This window comes from Temnothorax longispinosus, unplaced genomic scaffold (assembly GCF_030848805.1).
Source record: "Temnothorax longispinosus isolate EJ_2023e unplaced genomic scaffold, Tlon_JGU_v1 HiC_scaffold_290, whole genome shotgun sequence".
Lineage (NCBI taxonomy): Eukaryota > Metazoa > Arthropoda > Insecta > Hymenoptera > Formicidae > Temnothorax > Temnothorax longispinosus.
This window is the reverse complement of record NW_027270111.1, coordinates 409-13,643: the sequence shown is the minus strand read 5'-3', so window position 1 is coordinate 13,643 and position 13,235 is coordinate 409. Positions and strand designations below refer to the sequence as shown.

At 35.5% G+C, this 13,235-nt stretch overlaps 1 pseudogene; it reads right to left on the bottom strand.

The window, feature by feature from the left end:
- Window positions 1-5,166: 5,166 nt before the first annotated feature.
- On the bottom strand, window positions 5,167-12,272 carry LOC139824207 (uncharacterized; annotated as a pseudogene).
- Window positions 12,273-13,235: the final 963 nt, after the last annotated feature.

The following is a 13,235-nucleotide window of genomic DNA, read 5'->3' as shown; positions in this document are numbered from 1 at the left end:
GGGCGCAACGCGGTCGTCGCAGCGCGCGCGAAAACACAACACTAAAGATAAACCAGGGAACTGTAACACCGCCGCCATCTATGAACACTCGACCGTATCGCCACTTATACATAAACAATGCTCACAGATGTCGATATATACACAATCTCTTCACGCTTTACTATCTTTTAAACAGTTTCATATTTTTGGATCAAGCCGGATGAAGCTCTTTTACTCAATAATGTATACTAATTACACGATAAAAAGTAATACTTACTTTTCATTAAATTTCTTTCAACGTACAAGAATTGAAATGAAACGCATAACGTAAACTGAAATAACGTAACTTAACTTTTTAAACAAACACAAAAATATTACAATTTAATTGCAATAACATATATTTTTATAATTATGTAGACAAAATATAATTTTTCAATAACTAGTTGCTCTGAGAAACTGTTATTATATGGGCTTTGTTATAACTAACGTCGGAATATTTTATCGGCTTTATTATGATAGAATCTGCATTATACAAGTATAAATAATACTTTATCCAGTTTTGTCCAGCTAGATTTGCATTTCATCCCACTGTGCGCCATATCCTTACGGAAATTGTGTTTTGGTGAAATGAGCTGAAACTGTGGAAATAAATGCGGTTTCTGACGGCTATCAAAACAATCAAAATGGACAAGAATCACACAATATTGAACCATTTACACGCTATCAGCGGTTAAAAGTCAAATCAAGATATTTCACTATTTATTATTTTAGTATTATATAAGTATAACGCAAATTAAAATCAAAGATGACAATATAATAAAAAATAAATATATTTCTTTCATTCTTTGATTTTCATTCGCATTGTAACTTGCGACGTGACAAAGTGTCAGCTGAGAGCAGATAAGGTGGCCGTAGATGGTCGGTCCCCTTTCTGTAACGACTTTATTTAACAACTAAAATAATAATGTCGAGACATATTAGGTACATGTCCAGGCATTGGATTGCATTTACTTTATGTGAAAAAATATATATACCTACATGCATGTATACACATGTAAGTGATTTATATTGTAACGTTATAATACATACATGTATGTATATACATATACATGCATGTATACATATTTCCTTCCCATAAAGGCACATTTTTGTATTAACGAACAGAATAAGTGAATCTGTAGAATAATACATTGCGATCTACTGTCCCACAATAGTAATAAAATTCAGTAAATGTATACGCTTACAACGGCTTTAATTTATAAATATGACGTAAGATTAAGAGTTTCAAAACGGTAGCAATTAGAAAAAATAATAATTTTTATCTTGAATCAGCAATGGAGACGTAATAATTTCTAAGGATGATCCATGAATTAGAAAAATTGTAAGAAGGGAGTTAGAATAATTTTAAACAATAGTCCAAAAATGGTAAAAACTGTAAAAAAAGAATAATTTTTAAGAATAGTACAAAAATGGTAAAAACTGTAAAAAGCGACTTAGAATAATTTTTGAGAATAATACGAAAATGGTAAAAACTGTAAAAAGGGACTTAGAATAATTTTTAAAACTACAATTTGGAAACTTGAAATTATTTGAAAACAATGTTTAAAAACGATAGAAATAATTTACAGAATAATTTTGGATAAATGTTTGAAAACGTTACAAAGAACGAGAAACTAAGAATAATGTAAAAGAAATGTTTAAAAATAGTAGAAATTGTAAGAAGGGGCTAAGATATTAAAAAAAATGTTTCGAAACGGTAGAAACTGTAAAAAGGGACTTGGAATTGTTTGTGACAAATGTTTCGAAACGGTAAAAACCGTAAAAACGGACAGAATAATTTTTGAAAAATTTGTCGAAACGGTAAGAACTGTAAGAAGGGAGTTAGAATACTTTCAAGGAATAATCAGAAAACGATACAAATTGTAAAAAGGGACTTGAAATAATTTTATGAAAATGTATGAAAATGCTAACAAATGTAAAAATGGACAGAATAATATTTAACAAATGTTACAAAACGATCGATATAAATTGGAAAAAGGGACTTGGAATAATATTTTTAAAATGTTTAAAAACGGTACGTACAAGTTTGAAAACGGTAGAAATTATAGAAATCAATTTGCAATAATTTTTATGTTCGATCGTTAATGGAGACTGGTCATAATTGTAAAGAATACACCAAAAACGATAACGATTGTAAAAAGTGACGGAATAATTTAAGAATGTTAAAAAACGGTAGAAATTGAAAATAGGGCAATCCTAACGTCCTAACCTTGAAACCGCGTTCTTCGCGGTCGCCGCGTCGTTTAATGAGCCGTTCACCCCAGGTGAAGACCCTAGGGCGAAGACAGTTCACCTTCGCGTATTACAGGGGGACCAGGCGGCAACAGAGCCAGAGCAGCAACAGGGGAGTGCAGGTGCGGCCCCAGCAACCAGGGAGGCGGTCCTTCAAACAATGCCGCCGACGCCGTTAATGTCGGAATTTCAGGTACCGCTCCTGAATCCCACGCCGCCGCCGCTTATCGAAGAGATAGCCGCGGTGGTAGGATACGATTTTCCTATCGGGCCGGAGCACCAGCCCTCTGACGAGTTCGAGACTCCGTCCGGAGAGAGTGACGGCGACGATGAAACGTGGAAGCCCCACTGTTAAGGTGCGATTTCATTGACGCTAGAAACCAGTGGCAGCGTCAAGGAAATGTAGTGGGGGAAGAAGTTTCGTTGAATTTTGCGGTACGCTAAAAAGTTGAGACGGTCTGAACTTCTTCCCCTACTACATTTTCTTGACGCTGCCGCTGGTTTCTAGCGTCAATGAAATTGCATGCGGGATATATATATAAATACACGTTTATTTTCTCTGTAATTTTGGTCTATAAGTTCTTATGTTTATTTTGAGTTTTTGCGAGGCCATGAGCCAAGTTCGTGGTTCAGTTCATCCGTTCAGCGGTTCATCCCACAGCGCCAGTTCTGCTTACCAAAAATGGCCCACTTGGCACTCTGATCCGTTAAAAAATGCTCGTGGCTTCATAGTTCAAGAAAGCCAGAGATCTCACCCATTTAAAGTTTGAGAATAGGTTGAAGTCGTTTCGGCCCCAAGGCCTCTAATCATTCGCTTTACCAGATGAGACTCGCGCGCGTTTCGTGCGGAACGTCCGAGTGCCAGCTATCCTGAGGGAAACTTCGGAAGGAACCAGCTACTAGATGGTTTCGAGTTTTGAGATTACACTTACGGTATTAAATCGATTAATTTTCGTCTCCGGGTAGACGAACTATCATAATTCGTTAAAGAAATAAGTTGCGTTGAAGGCCCGAATGGCTACATAAGTTTAAAGTTAGTTTCATTTTCTTTGCGACTCTAACAGGCTAAGTAACATAGCGGTGAAAAGGCGGCAAGCCCATACGGCCAATATAGTATGTAGGAGTATATGATAATACGTACCCGGCCAGTCGGCCCAAATTAGGTTAGAGTGTTATCTTGACACACCGCCGACCATAAAGGTTAGTTTTATTTGACAGTTTACGATAAAGTTTGATTTCATTTTGCGCACGAAGGTCGGTGCGTTCGTTTCGGTGCGTTAGCGGTGAACCGCGACAATCTCCAGAATTAGGGGGCCGGAGGATCATCCCCGGACCCGGTACGCGCGTTCATAAGGTCGGCGCTAGAATAGGACAAAGTTCCCGGGAAAACCAATTTCCCCAGGAACAAAAATGCTAGATCGTCTCCCGAGAACCTAACCTTGCAACCGACGCCTAGAGGCTTGTCGGCCGCATCGACACCTCTTGAACTTATACTGCAGGCGAAGGCAGCCGCTCAGATGCAGGCGAGGCGAGAGAAGACTCAGACAGGAGATGGAGCAAGGACCAAGGCTGAAATAAAACACCTTGAATCCCGTATCCATACATCCACTCCAAATCCTGAACATACAAAGAATAAGCTAGATATCAGTGCCGAACCAGCAACTACTACTATCGCAGTAGAGAGCAGCGAATCTGACGAGCCAGACGATCAGCTGATCGAGCAGAGCCAGACGACTCCGGAGGAGGACGCCGAGCCAACCGACTCGCAGACGCTAAAAGAATAGGTCGGTACTTGAATGATGTATTAGTTGATAAGAGGGAGTCATGCGTTGACTAATAAATATTTTATACAGTTTATATATATCCTTAAAACTTTTCCAAACAAGTTGTATTAGCGTGTGACAGTTATATTTCAGCATATATTATCGTATCATTTGATTTTTGTTAAATCTTATCGTTTCAATAAATATTCACTTTTGTTGTGACAAATAGAGTCAGTAAACAGTGCGAGACATGTACGAATAATGGTACAATTCGAATTCTGAATTTACAGAAAGTGATTATTTTGAGTAAAGGGCTAATTAAGGTTTTGACGACATAGAGTGATTACATTTCACATGTAGAACATGCCCTCATACTTTATTTTGCGATAGAAACAGTATTCTAGTTTAGCAACACGCGGCTGGAAACTTTAACTGGCAAGCAACACGCCGCCAGAGAACTTTGACTCAGCAGTTCAAATGAACTTTGTCAATTATTGTACCTTTTGATTAAAATTAATTTCAGTAATTTAGTTTGGGGCTACGAAGAACGCCCATACACTTTATTTGTTTAAGTACACTGTATTTAGTTTTGGCAACACGCCGCTAGAAACTTTAACTCAGTTGCAAAATTGAACTTTGCGAGTTATTGTGCGAATTAAGTTTATCTAATCTAGAAATGTTTGTTAGAATTTAAATAGATTATCTGCATGATTTATTTGATTTATTTCACAATAATTCGATTTAGGCAACACGCCGCCGGAAACTTTAAGTTTGATGTTCAGACGAACTTTCTTATTATCGATGCGAATTAATTCTTATCAGTCTTAAAATGATTCTATTGACTCACAGAGGTGAGCCACACTTTTATATTTCGATAAATTACAATATTTCATAATTTCACATATTAGTGGTGAGAATTGAGATCAGGCCTAGTGATGCTTGCTTGACCATGGATATGAGTCTCTGTGATTGTAATTAATGATATTCTGAAGTGCTTTTCTCAATTTTCTTATTTTTTTTAAGTAAAGACTTTTTTATTGGATAAAGATATTTTCATGCTTTTGACAGCTAGATATCGTCTTTTAGGACTGATTGAGAATACGTGTAATGTTGAAACGTTAATTTTATTATTTTAACCTGAAATTCCTGGAAAAAAGGAAATTATGATTATTTTATTAATTTTACGTGATAAATGCGTACATTATACTTATCGGGATACTTACCTGACGAATCCTGTTGATCCTGGAATGCCTGGGTGAAACCTGTAAATAAAAAAGAGAATAATAAATGATTACGCGATATTAAATGCGATTAATGTTAATGAGAAGGGAAAAACCGTACTCGATGTAAAATGCATGTATGATATTGCGTGATTGAAAAGGAAAAGGAAAACGGGATTCATAGAGTCATAGACTTTATTTGAAACATTTATTTAACCGAAAAGGTAATCTGAAAACATGCAGTCGCATAAAATAATATTTCGTCATAATTTCAGTTACGCGAACGTCGGCGAAAGCCTTTGACGTAATCTGATACCCGAGTTGTTTACGTCTCGAGAGAATTCCGAGAATCGTGTTTGTACCGGTCGACTGCATGATAGAGCGAGATAGTTAGAGAAGCGATCTGACTGCTCATTGGCCATGGGAGGGATGGTGGGAATGAACAGCCAGATAGGGTATATAAGGGAGAGAATTTTCGTCTCGAGGTTCTTTCCCGAAAGATCGTCTAAGAGTGATGTTCTATCTCGAAGACATTCTCTGCCAGATTGACCTTAGCGTGTAAATCGAGAATTCGAAGCATTATCTTTTGCATACAAGTAACGATCGGCAAATCGCAATTGGGAAAGATTAGTTTGCGCGATAGCGTACTTTTATACATCTTTGTACAAAGCGAGCGATAGTTACGCGGCACACCGTGTCAGATATTCCGACTCGTATCGTGGGATAGACCCGGCAGTGGCATTGTCGTTAGCCTCATTTCAGTGTACCTTGTACCAAAATTGAATATATTTTGTTATTGTTAACGCAATACAGAATCACAATTATTAAATATTCCTTTCCTAATAATCCGGATATATAAGCGACGCGAAAGCGAGTGCGGATCCAGAGGACGAGCCATCGACGTGAAGATAGCTATCTTGAAAGGAAGGAAGCCTAATAGCCCATTGTTGATACTCTTGACGGGCCTAAACGTTCTGTGTCAACGTCTAAGGCCCAGTTTCACAAGTGTTGGTTAACTTTTAACCTTAGATTAACTTACTCTTCGTCTTTTTCTAAAAGGGACGTTAGAAGGAGACGAAGAGTGAGTTAATCTAAGATTAAAAGTTAACTGACACTTGTGAAACTGGCCCTAAAACACAGTGGCGACCGTATTAATTTCATTACAAGTAAGTTTACAGCAGTTCAAGACCACAAGTTCGGTTACAACCTAACCTGGGATACCTCCCCAGGGGGTTGACGTCATTGTCCAACAAAATCTCCGGGAAACACGTCTTCGCCAGGAACGAGGGTATCTATCCATGTCGCCAGGACCTGGGACACCCTCCCAGGGGGTTGGCGTCGTGGTCGGATAAGTTCCCCGGGAAACGCATCTTCCCCGGGAACAGAGGCTGGGATCCGTCCCAGAAAGTCCTGGGACCCGCCCAGGGGGTCGACGTCGTCGTCCGACGAGATCCCCGGGAAACGCACCATCTCCAGAAACAAAGGCCCGGAGAGGTATTACCAGCCTCCCAGAAACGCAGCCAAGGGGTCGGCGTCAACGGCCGACGATCAAAAGGTCACCCAGACATCATCTCCAGGAAAATCACCCGGAATCATCATTAGGGGCATCTCCAAGGAAGTGCGCAGGGGTCGGCGTCATCGGCGTCAAAGATTTCCCAAAAGTAAAAACCTGGTGCAGCGGTGCCAACGCTGGAAGGTTGTCGCACTGCGTTGCGCGTGGAAATTTCCACGGGAACCTTCTGGAACGGGCGTAAAGCGAAAGTGCACAAAAGGGCACGCGAGGGGTTCGTGAGAATCAAGTTGTTTTCGCGTGATCGCGCCAGATGTGCGTGCCGCGAATAATAGGCGAAAAGAGAAAGTCCGGGAGTGGGAGCGACTCGGCACAGTGGGGAGGCCAAGCGAGAGCCATCGCTCGAGGCAGTTTCTCGGCCGTGGCGAACACACGTATCACACTCTGTACGATCAGCATACGAGCAGCCCCCTGCAACTTGTAGTTCATCGTGTCCGCTTAAGTGTCACGGTGGCGCTGGCGACATTCATGCAACGACGATATGTACATATGTCATATATGTGCTTACAGCTCCTGACGCCCCGATTGTCCTGACTCGCCTATATCGTCGTTTAAAAATTAACATGACATATCTCGCTTTTATAAAATTTACAGGAAGTACGAGAAACTGTTTTGCACATAATTTTCGAGTCCAATGATATATAAAATACTTTTTTCGTTAAAAAAATGAATAATGTCATGTTGCTTTCCAAGTGACAATTTAGTTACAAGCTGCTTTAACAATTAATTCACAAATATTTATTAGTTTTTTTATAAATAAAATTTTATAATGCACGTGGTTAATTTTTGTCTTAGAATTATGTTTTTAATGATATAAGATAGGTATATATAAGAAAGGATAAGAAAGTAAAAAATATAAAATAAGTAGTGTGTAAAATAAGTATATATGTTTTATTATGTTTTATAAAATTTTGCATCTTTCTTTATTTTTTGACTTGTTTTTTTTTCTCGTGATTAATCTTATTAGCATAGCTTCGCATACGAAATAATAAATAAAATTCCATGATTTGTGCCAACACCTTATCACCATGTTCCTCACATGGAAATATCAAGTTGGGTGTATATATATCTTTTATAACTAAATCATATACATCACTATAATGACAATATTTAGAAAATAAATGTTCCACATATTTTAAAATATAATATATATTTTCATTTGGATGCAATATCTTCCCTTCTTTTTTAATATTTATTAATAAGGCTTTCGTGAAGGAATCTTGTTGTCCAGGATTTATAAATGAATTTTTACAAGTTTCACATTTTACAAATTTCAAAATGTGTTTGGACAAATATCCAGTAATATAATATATGACACAATCCAGGACTTCAGGTTGATCATAATTTTGATCTGTAAAATGTTGAAGTTGAACATCATTATTTTCAATTTCAACAGCGTTATCCAATTTCTCTTTCAACTTCTTTATTGTTGTTTTCTTTTCATGTGAACTATAGTATAAGTCTTTAATGTCTGAGATCGTAATTGCAGTTTTATTATTTGAATCTAGGACTGTACAATTTCCATATTGTGGTGGTTTAATCACACTGAAGACGCTTAATATCTTGTAAATTTGGAGAAACGTAGGTGTTCCCGGGTGATCATTTGATCCTGCCGTATATCTTACTGTGCCGAAGAATCTCTAATAAAATGCAAAGAAAAATAAAAGATTTACAAGAATAATATACAGGTTTATTTCCTGAGCACAGGAAATAAAACTCACTCTGTATAATGCTGTTTAGAACCACCTAAAATTATATTTAAATATTTAAAGACGTAGAAGTTATTAAGAAAATTAATACAAGAAATAAGAATAAATGCCTTTTCGGTCAAAGCAGATCTTGATGCTTAATAATAATTATAACTAAATATTTCAGTTCTATAGACTGCGAGCCGATACGGTTTGTCGGACTTGAAACGCAATCCTAAACTGAGGCTAGAAATAATATCACAAGATGATTTGTGATTGTCAAATATATTATCGATACTTTAAGCATCTTAAAAAACTGTAAAGAATTGTAAAGAATTATTGCGAAAAATATTACCCCAGACATATTTAATTATAATTATTATTAAGCATCAAGATCTGCTTTGACCGAAAAGGTTAATTCTTATTTCTTGTATTTTTTATAAAAACCTCCAACGAGTCTTGATTCAATCGTCCTGTTAAAACACTATCGAAATCAGCATTGAGTATCAAATACTTCACTAAATCGAGTGTTGATTTTATAGTCACTCGAAGCCCCTCTGCAGTCTGTCTTGTTAAGAAACATTTGTCTGATATGGCACCATTTGTAAGATGTTCTTCCCAAGTATTTAATTTGATAAGAGATTCTTCTAACATCTAATACAAACATTCAATTTAGCATTATTATATTTTTTTATTAAGATAATTCATATTAAGATAATTACAGACTAATTAGTCGAAATTAAACTTATCTCGTAATGTTTATCTCTGATTGTCACACCTTCAAAAAAATTTAATCTGATTTAGTGCATCAAACAAATCATTAATCCATTCACAAAAATTAGCTGTATTATCGCAATTTTGTAAATCAGGTAAGAAATGTTTATAAAATCGTAATCCACTGGCCATTGATTTACTAAAAACCTATACAAATCACTGAGTTATAATTCATTACTTTGCATAGAGTATTTTAGATTGTTTATGGACAAAATAATAATAGTAATAAGTTATAAATAGTAATAAGATCTTCTCACTTGAAGAGCTAAACGAACTCTCATTTTAGCCATATTAGTGAGTGTTAAATGATTTTCTGTTATTTTCGGACATACACGCATTTCGGCTGACAATGTTTTATCTTTATTATGCAAAATGCGAAAGTATTCCCATTTTACAGAAGTTTCATTTAGACTGAGCTAAAAGTTATAAGATATAATTTCAGATATTCTAGGATATATAAATTATTTTTATATAAAATTATTTATTATTATTAATTTTATATTATTTTTTTTATATTTTTTAACATCAAAGATTATCTTAATAGTGTTACATATAAAATAGTAATTTTATTTTTATTCTTACTTGTAACGTTGTACTATATAATCGATTTCTTATTGTTTTAATAAGATGTGGCGCATCCGAAAAAACGTATATATAACGTCCATCAATTGTAGGATGACTGAAACTATTTCTTAAATTATCTTTTTTCCCGCATACGCCCACTGTGGTCCAAAATTTACGATTTGTAGCTGCACCATCAGTAATTACGCCATGAACTTTAGCACCGATATTTTCTAATAATATGATGGCCTGTAATAAATAAGTACACAAATTTGCTAGTGGAATTCAGTACAATTTCGATTTCGTTAATAAATCTGATTGCATTGAAAACTTGAAACATACTTTAATTACAAGTTTTGCAATGGTTTCTCCTGATACAGGTCCTTTAGATGCAAATACTCCAATTGGTTGGGAATAAGAGTCACTTATTGAATGAAACATTATCACTAAACCGTGATTTGTTTTTTCATCTAAATTCGTAGATTGTGGCCCGTCAATTCCAAAATCGACTAACCCAGTGTATGTGAGTCTTTTTGAATTTACATTATTACTTTCTCTAAGATGTATTTCATCCAGTAGAATTACACCATGCTTTTCTTTGTCTTCTTTTTTGTCTAATGCTAGTTTGAACATCTTGAAAAATTTTTCATCAAAACCGCAGGGTGTGTCTATTAAAGAAAGGTATCTGAAAAATGTATATATCAATGTGCTTAATAAAAAATTAACATAATATATTGGTACAAAGTTTATATAAGATTGTGTATCTTGTAAAATATCATATTACATATTTTACACTAACCTCCGTATAGTTCGAACACACGGAACAGGTAATATCTGGTTATTTCTTATAAATTCATATGTACTAGGTGATTTCATATGTGTTAGCATGCATAATAAGATCCACTCTTCACTATACCTTCGACTTTTTAGATTTGCATATTTTGCAGCTTTTATTATCTCTAATGTTGCACAAATTTAATTTCTAGGAATGTTGTTTTTTTTTTAACTGCTCTTCTATGGTTTCTTTAGATCCTTTTTTAACTTTAGCCATACAATTAATTATTTCCATTTTTAATCTTTTTACTGTATATTTTGCTCTTTTCCTGGCTTTTTCTGCTTTACAAAATTTTTTCTACAGCAATATTAACTTCCGTTGATTATCTGTACTTTGTGCTAATTTAGTGAATTTAATTATTTTAAGATCCTTAGTCATTTTTGCTCGATTGTGTTTCCGCTTCAATGAGTTTTTAAGATTTGTGCAAAATATGCATATTTTTAATGTTTTACGTAGCAGCAATAGACATTTCCTATGTCTCCATATTCCATGCATATCTTGAAAAGCTGTATCAGCTGTACTATGTACAAAATCTGTCACCTGTTTACTAATATTAACGATACCTGAGCATATATTTAAGTTGTCTATAGAAAATAATGATTCTGTCAGCTGCTCCATTGTTCTAATGTTTTGGTGTATTTTCACATTTGATGGAATATTTGTAAATGGTTGCTTTAAGACATTTATGTTTAACTTCATGTTTTTATTGAGGATAACTTCTTTCGTTATTTGCATTTTATAACTGTCTTCGTCTTGTTTTATTATGCTGCATATTGGTAAAAAAAATATCAATAGTTTTAAGTCACTGTTTACATACTTAATATATGTCCATTGCTTCGGTATTTTCATTTCATTGCTATCTAGAATATGTATTATATCATGAAATAATAAAGATGAAGTTTGAGTTTCTGTTTCCAAATTGTGAGATACATCAAAATCTTGAGGATTGGTAGATATTTCAGATTGCTTATTATTTATTTCAGTTTCCTCTGTCCAAGGGAATATGCTTGGTACAGCATCTTTACGTAGACGAGGAATTTTATATGGAGCAGACTAAAAATATTATATCAGAATTACATTTATAAAATGTATGACTGGTATGACCGGTATGACTATTGATGCTATTGATATATTCGTTTATATACGTCTAATAGACTCACATCAAAAGTGAGGTTATAATAAATATGCGTTAATACCTGTATTGTTATGCGATAGCTTTAAATCTTTAAATTTAATTTTTACAATTTACAACTTTTATTCGATGAACAATTGACGTTTTATCTGACTATAAAATACTCAAATAACTGAGTGATTCAGTATCACTTGAGTGCAAATGAAAAGCAATTAATATTACTTACTTCACCAATAATATTTCCATCTTTGTCAAGAATTGTACGACGCCAAATAATTTCTTCTGCTAAGAAATGTTTCTCACATACAGGTTGATGTGCTCGCACAATAACATTTTTTTTTCAAAGCTGTTTGCCATAACTTAATCGAATTTTCATTTTTCGGCACATAAAAGAAATGCACTTTTTCATTATTCGAAGGGTACCCACTGGTACATCCCGGAGCTATGCAATGAGGCATATTGCTTAAAATTTCAACTATATGACACTAAATCTCAATATCTCCGAACTTCTCCGGACATTCACACGATTTAACCTACACCAAAACGATCTGAATATTACTACCCAAATGTAAACATGCATGAATGTTGCCAGCGCCATCTAGCGGATCATGGACACTTAAGAGGCCACGTAAAAGCTAGGATATAGGGCTCGTGTCAGGGGGCTGGCATACGAGTTATACTTTACAACCGAGAACTCCCGCGTACTATCGCGTAAAATTACTCGTCTTAACAATAGCGAAAGGCACTTAGTTGCCAAATACGATAAAGTGTTAGCAACAATATGTCGAGTTGAAATTCGGATACATTGTTAATTAACGGAAGTGCATATCGAGTATATAACAACCACGGGCATTGGGTCACGCGGATACGGAATATTGTGCGGACATTATTAATCAGTGTATTTAACAACCGGATACTCGTTCGTTAATTCTGCGCACGAACATTGTATGATAGAGTGATGATCACGGCCGAGTGCGTGATCATAGTACAACAATCACGGGGCACAGAGTCCTCCGATCGGAATAATTATCTGGAATAAAAGCATCGTATCGACGAAACAAATAAGCCGAGATACGCAAATTAAACAATTGTGCGATTTTTATTAAATAAAGCGACATCCACATCGAGGCGCGAAACTCGTGATGTGAGACACCTTTATAACATTGTGAAACGGCCTGTAGTGTTGAAATGATGATCTGGAATTAAAGAATAATTAATTCTGAAACAAATTCTCCTGATTAATTATAAAAAATTATCAATACTTACTTTCTACTTACCTTGTCCTTCGGCGATGATCCAACGTTGGCCAGCGGCAATCCGGTATGCGATGTAAAGCGAGGATCCGGGGAAGCACAGCAGCAACAGCAGCGATTCATCTGGGGCAGGAACCTGAAAGAAAAGAAGCGAATTAGTATATAATT